We start from the raw sequence: 12,378 nt of genomic DNA, 5'->3' as shown, positions 1-12,378 counted from the left end.
CTTTAATGGGAAGAACTGATATGTAAAAAAAAAGATTCCTGGCTGTCATGAAATCAGAAGAATCTTCATATGAAGTCACTCACGGTGGGGGGGGGGGGTCAGGAAAGTTCTGATAAACACCTAGAACAAAAATGATATTAAAGCAACTGATTTAACCACAAGAAAGAACATACTAGTAGCAGAGTTATGAGTGTAACTTAAGTTCTTTCTTGTGATTATATCAGTTGCTTTAATATCATTTTTGTTCTGGGTGTTTATCAGAACTTTCCAGACTCCCCTCGTATAACTATGTTGTATGTCAACATTTCACAAAAAAAAATGTAAAAATGTTTACTGGACAAATGCTAAAGATGTTATGCTCAGATTTTTGGAAAATATTTATATAGTAACAGTATTTATATGGTAAGATAAAGAAGATATGTGCTTGCTGAAGAGTTAAGACTTCCTGTGATGAGTCTTTTGATTCCATGGAGATTTGTTATAATAATAACAACAACAAATGTTTAAAATGCCCTTCATTTTGTTTAGCAGTTTCATGAAGATATATCCCACTATTTGTAATCACTCTGCAATATCCTTTACATTCTTTCAGCACAGCTGAAATCCCCCCCCCCCCCCAGCCTGGAACTTTTCTCCACTGCTGGGATAAAGGCCTCTACCATGGCAGGAGAGATGGGTCTGTTTCTCCCATGGTGACCTACTCCATCTTGAGAGAGAGTGTTTGATTCACTTGTATGAATGAATGTATGAAGGCGGAAGACAATTACAAACATCCATGCCTAGGCGGGATTAAAACCCACAGCCTCTTGGCTGGAGAGTGGATATACGCTAACCACTTTGGCCAATGGATTATCTTGGCTGAAAAATCTTGGCTTTCAATAAATGATTTATATCCCAAAAATAAGATTAATTAGACTCAAGAATTGTTGAGTTAATCTTCTAATATAATACAGATATTTGACACAATAGGCCACTCAATACCACATGTACTATAAATCCTACAAACCAGTCATACTCTGATCATTTGATACTGGGCTGCTATCCCATCATCAGGTGACCAATCACAGAGATTATTGTTATTGGTCAGCCACTTACTTAGAATCTGCAGACTCATCTTAGGTGTAGGTTCAATTTTCACTGTTCATTTTATAACACTGCTCCTAGACCTTGCATCTCTGCTTGACTACACACACACACCTCATCTTACAGGAATGAAGGGAAAAAATTTTGCACATCTGCAACATAAAATCCCCTTATTATCTTGTGTGTTTCTATCATGTCCTCACCTCCTCATCTAACCATCTAATTTTGAAGCCTACATTCTCTCATTCTATCTCCATAATTGACATTCTGCAGATGCACACAGCTATTATCTGATATACTGTTTGTGAACTTTCTTCTCCACTCTTTCATCAGGGATTATGAAAGAGTGGAGAAGAAAGTTCACAAACATATCTGAACACAGTAATCCAGATGTACCCTAATCAAGGCATTCCTTAAATAGAATGACCTTCCTTCAAGTTAATATTTTCTTTACCATTACAACAGTTATGCATTCTGACTTTAACATAAATCACTTTATCAGTGTAGCTACAAAGTTTCAACACTCAGACACACTATCATTCTAAGGTTTTAGCTTCATCAGCCACTTGATTAAATTCCATAAATATAATATTAGTCTGAAACTAGTATTATACTACTCTGTTCAATATGTATAACCTTTCACTTTAATGTTGAACTGACACTTGCTTTAATCATTAGTCCATATCATCAGTCTATCACAGCATACTCATTAGAGTGACATAACATTTGCACTTGGGTTTGAATTCTATCTAGGATGCAAGAAACCATTATTAAATCTCTCTATTTTGGCCAAAGGTAAATTAGCTAGATTCATATAGAGTTAGAAACAGGCATACTATCTGAAAAACAGTGCAGACAGGCATAATATTCTGTCCTCAAATCACCCTGTAGTGGCATTTTATCAGAAATCTCAACTTGGCATAATTGGGAAATAATTGAATATCACCCTTTCCTATCCTCAGAGTGGTCTGACGATAGAACCCTCAGGTAATGGTACATCACTAATTATCTCATACTCTTAGCCCCATGCTATCTCTTTCTTACACCATCATTCAGTCACTCATTTTTCCATGCCACCAGTCTATTTTTCATCCTTATCAATTCCATTTTTATATATGAGTCTTCTATTTGATATTCTGTTAAATACTTTGCAAAGGGCTAGTAATTCAGTACAAATATAATTACACACATACGTTACAATATCAAATCATATCATATCATATGCTACAGTATTATTATTATGTGACACCTCCAGGTAGTTCAAAGACTCATTGAGGGAGAGCACCTACTTTACAGCTCTATCTCTCCACTACTCCACCAACTACCATCATCTACACCAGTGCCATCTACTGCCCCACCACCAATAGTATTTTCACAGACAATCACAAACATCCATCCCCACAGCCTTTTGGCTGGAGAGTGGATATGCTAACCCTGAAAACTCTTAATATGCAGTCAATACTATAATTGCAATTGAGTTCAGATGATATAAAAAGTCCTTGGCACTTTTCTTAAGTAACTGTTCATATTTATAAATGCTTTTGTGCAGTAATTTTATGTTGTTTCAATGAATTCCATGGTTAGTGTCAATTCCATATGGTTACACCAGATTTATGAAGTTTCATTAGCCCATATAGCCAAAGTTGGAGGAAAATGGAACTTGATACACACCAGGTAGCAGAAAAGGAGAGAATGTTAGGGGCTGCAGAGTTTGTTGATGGGTTTGAATGTTGTACCATATGTTCAGAGGTACCTTTATCACAGGGAATCAGAATTTTGCATATTGTAGTAACCACAGTAATATATCACTACATCTTAGTAATATTGTAGTATATTCATGTCCCTTGTCCAAGTCCTTCATCATTTTGTCATGATCACAGGTTCATGAGCAGTACAAAGCACAAGTAAATGCAAGACAACCAGTGTAGTGGGAAAGGCAAAATTATTATTATTATATGACACCTCCAGGGAGTCCAAAGACTCATCGAGGTAGAGTGTGCTAACAACATCGAACGATGATCCCTTCCAACTACTAACCACGCTCAAACTTGCTTAACTTTCTGCATGAGCCATTAGTAGCAGAGGCTCTACCAATCAACCAACCTTTGCTGGCAAAGGGAGTGTTTGAGAGTTCGGGAGTGTTAGTGGACAGGAAGTTGAAGTTTAAAGGGCACATAGCAAAAGTGGATAAAGCAGGTTATTATTCCTCTTTATCGAGCATTGATAAGAGCCAATCTTGAATGCTGTGCACAGATCGGATCTGGAGGTGAGTGATGAAGATTGTAGGAGGTCTGTGAATCAAAGACAGATGGAAAAGGGGTGATATGATTGAGCCATAAATATTTTGCTCAGTTTCCAAGGAGCCATCCTTGGAAACTGAGCAAAAGTAGTTAGCAAAGGTGTTAGAACTAGATGTTTTCTTGGGGTGTGGTGAATGAGTGGAATAGGTTGCTAGAGTGTGTTGTGGGTGGAATGACTCTGAATGAGTTCAAAGCAAAGTATGATAGATACTGTGCAAATGTTCGATAGAGTTTGGAATGATGTTAAGGAACTCCCTTAAAGAGTCTAAGCGCTCCATGGAGTAACCTGTATTATTATTATTAAAGAATAATAATAAAAAATATATGGTGCAAAAGAGTTTCCCTGAAGAACTCCAGTGGAAATAGGAATGCTGTCAATCATTTCTCCATTAAACATTACTCTTGCATGACAATTCTAATATGGTTTTGCTGTTTCTTTGATTATTTTCAAAGGTATTCTATAATAATCAGAATTTTGAACATGATTTGTTTGTTGAAGCCGGGGAAGGTTGGTCGATTGGTAGAGCCTCTGCTACTAATGGCTCAGTTAAGTAAGTTTGAGCGCGGTTAGTAGTTGGAAGGGGACCAATCGTTCGATGCTGTCGGCACACTCTCCCTCGATGAGTCTTTGGACTCCCTGGAGGTGTCAAAATAATAATAATAATAATAATAATAATAAAGACTACCAAAAAATCTATGAAGTTTAAGAGAAGGTTTTTATCTCTTGCTCCTTCTAGCAACCTTGCAGTGGATGTATTCAACAGCACTTCTGTTTTTCAAGAAACTTGCTTGATTTTTGAGTAGAAGAGGTGTTACATATGGCTTACTTCAGTTTAGATGCATCCTGTTATAGATTTTCAGTGTGGTAGTAAGTAGTGTGATTCCTCTGTAATTTTCTGGGTTGTTTAGATTCCTCTTTTAGTTATTGGTATTATTAGGCCTACTCTCCATTGTGATGGAATGTTGGAAGCTAGAGCTGTATTACAAATACAATACTTGGAAAGAAGTCGATGGACACCATAGTGTGAGGAACAAACAGCTATGGTGCCCACCTTAATAAAATGTAGAACCTCCTTTCACTGTGATGACTGCAGCAATCCTGCAGGGCATACTTTTCACAAGCATATGACAGTGATCAATGGGAATTTTTGACCATTCTTCCTGTAGGCATGTACTGAGATCCTGGATTATTGTGGGATGGATATTCCTTGGCCTCACCAGATGCTCCAGTTAATCCCATAGATGTTCAATAGGACTTAGATCAGGGCTCTGTGGAGGCCAGCCAAGTGTGGTGACATTCATTTCACCAAACCATACAATTATAGCAAGCAGCCTTATGACATGGTGCATTGTCTTACTGAAAGAGTCAATGGTTAGTTGCATAGAACTGCCACAAGCAGGAAGCATTGAATTATCCAGAATTTTCAGATACCTCTCAGACTTCAATGTTCATGGCACCACAATCAGAGGTTCAAGGCCAAACCAGGAAAAACAGAACCATACCATCACACCACCGTCTCCAAATTTCATAGTTGGGGTTACACACTCTGGTAAGAGATGTTCACCAGGCATCTGCCATACCCACACGTGTCCATCTACTTGGTTGTGGGTGTAGTGTGTTAACAGAGCTTTCCAATCTTCCACATCCCACTATACATGCTCTTTGCATCACTGAAGATGATTCAGCATGTTGGTTCGGGTAATGTGGAGATTGCATGTTGTGATCATACCATGGAAACTCATGTTGTGAGCCTTGGTTCTAATTGTTTTTGTGCTGATTCGTGTTCCAGTTGAATCAAAGCCCAAGAGCTCTGGCTGGCAAATGGCGATTTATACATATTATCCTCTGTAATACCCTACAGTCACATTTGGTAAGTATGGCAAGCCATCCACTGCGGGTAGCACGCAGTTGACTCCCCACACTTCCATCTCACTATGGTATCACTGATTGTTGACCTGGAATGGCCCAATTTATCAAACATTTCCCAAACAGATAGGCCTGCAACATGGCATCCTATCACAATGTCTCTTTCAAACTTTGCTTGTTCCCTTCTCACAGCCATTTCACCTGGAGACAGTTGCACTGACTTGGGAGCATCACATTCCTCAAGTTACAAACACGCAACTTGTTACATTGCATATGTGGACCTGCAAGTCAGGTGACTGATACACTTTGGGAGGCAGCTTGAAGCAGAACCATGGCATAAAGATCTGCAAGAGAGGGATGTTCACAGTGCAAGGAGGATAGTGAAGGGGTATCTAGAGGAAGCAATATCAAGAGGTTAAATCAGGTAGGAGTTAGATGGATGAGTAGTATCATTAAGCATGAGCTGCAAACAATGAAAATAATGGGGAGGGTATATAAAGATAAAGGTGACCAGCATGATAAGGAAGGCAAAATCAGATTATGAGAAGAAATGAACTGAACACGCATAAGCAAAGTCCAAAGAGTTTTTTTTTGTTGTTGTTGTTATGTAGCAAGTAGGAGGAAGAATGACTATGGAAGGATAACTTTAATGAGTGTAGATGGCAATGAGGTAACAGAAGCAGATGAAATTGTTGAACTATTGAGTGATCATTTTGCAAGGGTATATCATCCAAGTGAAGATGTTGTTATGACAGAGAGTGGTGAATGAATGATGGTTGCCTGAGTCAGCTGTGAATGCTTTGTCTGTTAATGGTTTCAAAGAGAGGTAGGATAGATATTGAATTGATAGTTTGGGCCTCACACAATGAGAATTAGGACTCCATGGAGGCACCCAGCAATAATAATAATTTCAGTTGGCAGAATAATTCATATAGGATCACTAATTTGGGATGGATGCCTATGGTTATTCATGTTGATGTTTCATGGAATAAAACAGATGCAAAAGCTAGCAATTAACTAAATTTTTTAGCTAATTAGATTACTCAGCCAGTATTTTACCTTGGTTGCCAAGGCATCTTCACATGGACAAAGAGATACATTGAGTGTATCTGGCTCCCACTGATGATACCTCAATAAGGGTCGAAACTGGTCTGGGTGGTGGCCCTTCCCATAATGCATAGCATTATCTATGTCTGTAAGGATATGTGCATAAAGGATGAAATCAATAATATAATTTCTTGGCATCTTTAATTTATAATATAACCAAATGAAAAAAACAAATAAAATATGCCAAGAAATTATATTATTGGTTTCATCCTTTATGCACATATCCTTACAGACATGGATAATGCTATGCATTATGGGAAGGGCCACCACCCAGAGCAGTTTTGACCCTTATTGAGGTATCATCTGTGGGAGCCAGACCTAGAAGTGATACAAAAGTTAAAGCAATGCAGAAGTCATATTTTCATATACAAGTAGCCAAAATACTCTGGATGAGAGATAGATGTTGAAAGTTTTTTCACTTGGTTATATTATAAATTAAAGATGCCAAGATTTTATATTCTTGGTTTCATCCTTTATCCAAGTGTAAGCAAACAAAGTTTGCACATGAAGTAAGTTCATTTATATTATAAATTTAATAATTATAAATAAGAAGTTAAAAGAATATTTATAATATTTTTTTAACTTCTGCATTACTTCAACCTTGGTATCACTCTTCTGGGTCTGGCTCCCACTGATGAGTTCTCAATAATGGTTGAAACTGGTCTGGGTAGTGGTCCTTCCCATAATGCATAGCATTATATATGTCCATAAGGATATGTGCATTGCATTATGGGATACTAAAGCAATTGATGCAAAGTCATTAGCCTCTGTATACAAATAGCCCATTTTAAAGCCATTCACTTTATTCCAGTCATGAAGTTACTTAGATAAAGGATGAAACCAAGAATATAATTTCTTGGCATCTTTAATTTATGTTTCTGTGTAGAAGGCAGGCTTTCTTGTATTAGATATGGTGATCTATATCCGTAGCAAGGTCTGTCATCCTGAAATGAATGTACTTTAGATAAAGGACATATTTTCTGTGTTCTCCCAACAAATGTTGGCAGTTTCTACTGTTTGTCTGACATATTTAAGCTCATAGGAGCAAGGGATACTGTAGACTCCAGGATGGTCCAGGTAGTATATAGGGTGTTTATGTGAGCTGATAAGGATAACTAGTTTTTGGTAAAGCCTGAAGGATGTATCTATCTTACAAAGTATAACATATATACGTCCTTCAGACCATAATCATCCTTCATCATTCATTCTTCTACTGACCACCTACAAAACAGTAGCAGTTAGCTAATTGTTATACTGCACTTTTGCTACTCTTATCTTATTTCACCCTCCTTGTCTATTCTTTGTACTCCTCATGCAACTGAGTACTGGCTCTTATCTTATACTGCCTCCATAATGCCGTCTTCTATATTGCATAAGTCACCTTTTCATTCTTCCATTTCATACCTACCTTATTTAACTTCCTGACCCTTGGAATACATTCAAACATTGCTTCTACTAAATAGTTTTTTGCCTAAATGCCTTGCTTTTGTGTAATCACCAGCCTTTTAGTTCCACATGTTCTTTCTACACAGAAATCCTCATACGGCTTGACACAACTCAATCTCCATCCAATAAGTGACCATGAGGTCACTAACTGTATGGAGATTCAACACCTCTATTTTCAATAGTATCCTCTGATGAGATGATTTAATCCAAGATCCTCAACCGCTCATGGCATCTGTTATGTAGGGTAGTTGACTCTCTAAACTTGAGAAATTCATTCTTCCACAGATGCCATTTCTTCATTCTTATCTACCCTACCATAATTAAAATTACCCATAATGATCATACTTTTCTTATTTGCTTGTACATTTTCTTCTTACTGCCTTCCACATTGCTGGGCCTATAGCAACATCCAGCTAAATATTTCATCCTATTGACCTTTACCTCATGCCATAGAGCCTCAAAACCACTGCTACTATTTGTCCCTTGCACCTCAGTTTAGATCAGCAAAACTCCTCTGCTACTATTAACAGAACACCCTTCTTCCTTTTCTGTCCCTCTGTCTTCATGAAAAACATCATACCCTTCCATCTCTCTTCCCACCAGGATCTTATCCATTCACATTATTCCAATGATTTTGAGCGAATATACTAAATCACTGCAACAGTTTCCCTTATTTTTTGATACTCTTGACCAGTGGTTCTCAAAGGGTGCGCCCTGTGGTATTCCAGAAAAATATGTGTCCAGATATAAAAATAAATATAGTTACTCTATTATACCTTTTCATTACGGATATACCACTCTCTTTTGTCAACACATCATTATGTTAATTAACAGCGGTTTTTTCTTGCAAAGAGAACAAGAATATGGTTTATTCTTGTTGTGTATATTCGTCGTCATCGTCGCCTGGTAGCATCCTCTAGCAAGAGGGTTGCGGCAGATGAGCAGCTCTTCTCCATTTCTCTCTGTCTGTCACTTCCATCATTCTTAAACCAGTCCATTCCACGATGTCATTAAACCACTCTCTAGTTGGTCTTCCACGTCTTCTCTTCCCCTCAACTTTCCCTTGTAATATAGGTCTTGTCAGGTGTCCCGAAGAACCTCTCAGAAGATGTCTTGCAAATCTAGTCTTTCTTTGCATAATATTCTTTAACATCTTTTCATTATTTTTCATTTATTTTTCATCTCTTCATGAAGAGATGAAAAAAGTAGAAACATTGAAAGAATCACCCCTTACCCTCAATTACTCTAATAGCATTGGGGGGGGGGGGGGGGAGGAACAAGAAAGAAGAAAAGGATAGAAAGAAATAAGAGTAGGGACCATCCTATAGATAATATAACAGATGTATATTACATGAAATAAGGTATGGTCCAGCATCAGGTACCTCGGGTTCGCCACTCCCGTACTCACTAAAGTGAGCCCTTGAGGCAGTTGTGTATATTACTTATTTTAAAAATGTTGGAAGTGGATGTTATGTGCATATTATTACTTATTTTCAGATAAATACACCCAAATAAAATGGATAAATTTCTCAAAAAGAAGCGTGATATTGAAGAATCAGATTCTGGAAGTGAGCAAAAGTTAAGTGCAAGTAAGAAAGCAAAATCGCGGCCTACTTGCAAATATTATGAAAGTTATTTAAGCTTTGGTTTCACTTGGACCGGAAGTGAAGATCATCCTTTGCCGCTATGTTTAGTATGTGGATGTAAAATGGCAAATGAATCATTGCTTTCTAGTAAATTGAGTAAACATTTTAAAACTATACACTCTAATTTACAAGATAAATCTGTAAGTTTTTTCAAGAGATTGTCTGAACAGCAAATAAAAGCGGCAAATTCTTTTAAAAGTATAATGACTGTTTCTGATAAAGCTCAAATCGCTTCTTATCAAGTCTCAGAACTGATAGCAAAAAATATGAAAGATCATACTTTAGGTGAGTCACTTATTTTGCCTGCATGCAAAAAAGTGGTCATGACAATGCTAGGAAATGAAGCAGCAATGAAAATAAGCAAGATTCCTCTGTCCAACGATACAGTCCACAGGCGTATTATAGATAAATGTATGCAGTAATAAACTTCAGTATTCAAATTTTGCATTGCAAGTTGATGAGTTAACAGACATTACCAACAAGGTGCAACTCTTAGCATTCGTCCGTTTTATTAATGAAGATCAAATAGTAAATCAGCTTCTTTTTTGCAAAGAATTAAGTGTGTCTACAAAAGGTGAAGACGTTTTTAACATTTTGAATAGCTATCTTGATAAATGGCAGTTAACATGGAAGTCGTGTGCAGGCATTTGTACAGATGGAGCCCCTTCCATGGTAGGCTGTGTTAAGGGCCTTACATCTTTTGTAAAAAAACAAAATGAGAATGTTATCGTAACTCACTGCTTTCTTCATAGGGAGGCCTTGATGGCAAAAACATTGGGAGAAAAATTAAGAGAAGTTTTAGATCAAGTTGTTCAGATGGTAAACTTTATTAAAACAAGACCTGTCAAATCGCGTTTATTCTAAAAGCTTTGTATCGATATGGATTCACAACACAGACGGCTGCTTTTATACACTGAGGTGAGGTGGCTGTCAAGGGGGAAAGTACTTACCTGTGTACACGAGCTACAACAAGAACTTCTTGTGTTTTTTGAAGAGATGAAACAATTACATTTTTGTAACCTCCTTTGGTGCGAATTTTAGATTGCCAGGTTACAGTATTTGGCCAATATATTTCAGCAGCTCAATATTTTGAATATTAGCATGCAAGGGAAAGAAGAAAATATTCTCACATCCACTGACAAAACGAAAGCGTTTCAGAGAAAACTACAGATTTGGAAAAGAAAAGCTGTTGAAGGTAATTTGGAAATGTTTCCGTTGGTAAGTAACACTTGCATAAATGAAACACTTCCAATAATAGTTGAACATTTAACAAGTTTAGAAGAAAAATTGAGTTCTTATTTTCCATCACTTAACACTGAACAATACGATTGGATTAGAAACCCATTTATGGAAACTTCAAGTGATTTTGGTTTAACATTAACAGAAGAAGAAGAACTGGCAGCTATATCCACTGATCGTGGATTGATGATTAAACATAAGGAATTGTCTCTTGAAGCCTTTTGGATTTCTATAAAAGAAGAATATGTGTCAATATCTAAAAAAGCTTTGAACATTGTAGTACAATTTTCAACATCATATTTATGATATTTATGTGAATTAGGATTTTCTACCCTCACCACAAGTAAGTGTAAAAAGAGAGGAACTCTTCAATGTATTGACAAGGAAATGAGAGTTTGCTTTTCAAATATATGTCCAAACATTGAAGCAATCGCTAGAACACATCAGGCTCATGTTTCTCATAAACACAAGAGTGAATAAACTTAAGGTATGTTTCATTTTTTTTTATCGCATTATTTTTTTTCTGTAATATTTGACTTAATTATTATAACATATTTCTCAGAAATTTGTATATAGTGCACCTACAATTATTTGTAGGATTTTAAATGTGCCCCGACTTCAGAAAGTTTGAGAACCACTGCTCTTGACATTCAAAAACAAACACAATAGTTTACATTTGAATCTATAACTAGTCCATGTATACTACTTCTCAGATATTACTCCAGCATTCCTACCCTTGGCCATTTCTTGCTATCACTCCTATCTCATAATTTTCTCCAGATTCGAATACTTCCCTTGCATCTGAGGCGACTATCCCATTCCTTTGTTTTCTGCTAACATACACATTCACTACTGCTTCCAGCATCCACACTTGTTATGCAGTGTCTTCTTGTCTATTCTGACTCCTACTGTTTACCTGTCCATCTTACATTCCATTTCTCCCATTCTTCTCACTCACACTACTCACCTCTCCAGTTATAAGTACTCCTTCCATCAATTCTCTCCTATTCTACTCACCTGCTTTTCTGTACCACTTTAACTTCCCCTGGTCTTCTATCATTTACTCTCCTTCCAGCAACGGTCTTCTAGTTGATCCATCATGTCAAGAAACTACCTTCCTTTCTCTTCAAACAGCATTGTTAACATTCTGCTCCTGATTGTTGCTCATCATCTCCAGGACTTGGGCACTGAAGAGACCTCAATAAAGTTGAAACCAGTCTGGGTAGTGACCCTTCCCATAATGCATAGCATTATACTGCAAGAAGATGTGCTTTGCATTATGGAAGATACTAAAGCAAGTAATGAGAAGTTTGTCCACCTTTGCCATGAGTTGCCCAGTCCTGAAGATACTTCAGGTGCAAATTTTGTTTGCTTACACTTGGATAAAGGATTAAACTAAATATATAATTAATAATAATAATATCCAATGACTCAATCACTCAACTCATTCCTCTCATGCCCTCTTCTGGAAAACAAACCTTGTGCATTCTCATTCAGCACATCTCAAATAATGGAATCATCATAATGTCACTCTCAAATCATTTGTTACCTGCTTCACCTCAGCCATCTTTCATTCTATCCTTCCTTGCCCTTCTATTCAAATTCTCATTTCTCTTTTACTCCAAATTCACTTCATCTTTTGCCTCATCTTCACCAACTTCACTTTCAAATCTAACACCACTTTTTAACT

The 12,378-nt window shown here is 37.1% G+C and overlaps 2 protein-coding genes across 4 annotated transcripts in view; one reads left to right on the top strand and one right to left on the bottom strand.

Annotated features, from left to right (window-relative positions):
• The window catches only part of LOC150100155 (glucosidase 2 subunit beta-like), a 283,833-nt gene that overhangs the window by 1,082 nt on the left and 270,373 nt on the right, over window positions 1–12,378 (bottom strand). The gene's annotated exons all lie outside the window — the stretch shown is intronic.
• Window positions 1–12,378, top strand: part of Cdk12 (Cyclin-dependent kinase 12) — a 585,582-nt gene that overhangs the window by 369,812 nt on the left and 203,392 nt on the right. The gene's annotated exons all lie outside the window — the stretch shown is intronic.

This window comes from Typopeltis vanoorti, chromosome 13 (genome assembly GCF_054136105.1).
Source record: "Typopeltis vanoorti isolate ZY-2024b chromosome 13, IOZ_Tvanoo_1.0, whole genome shotgun sequence".
Classification (NCBI taxonomy): Eukaryota; Metazoa; Arthropoda; class Arachnida; order Uropygi; family Thelyphonidae; genus Typopeltis; species Typopeltis vanoorti.
This window is presented reverse-complemented; position numbering and strand designations above follow the sequence as displayed.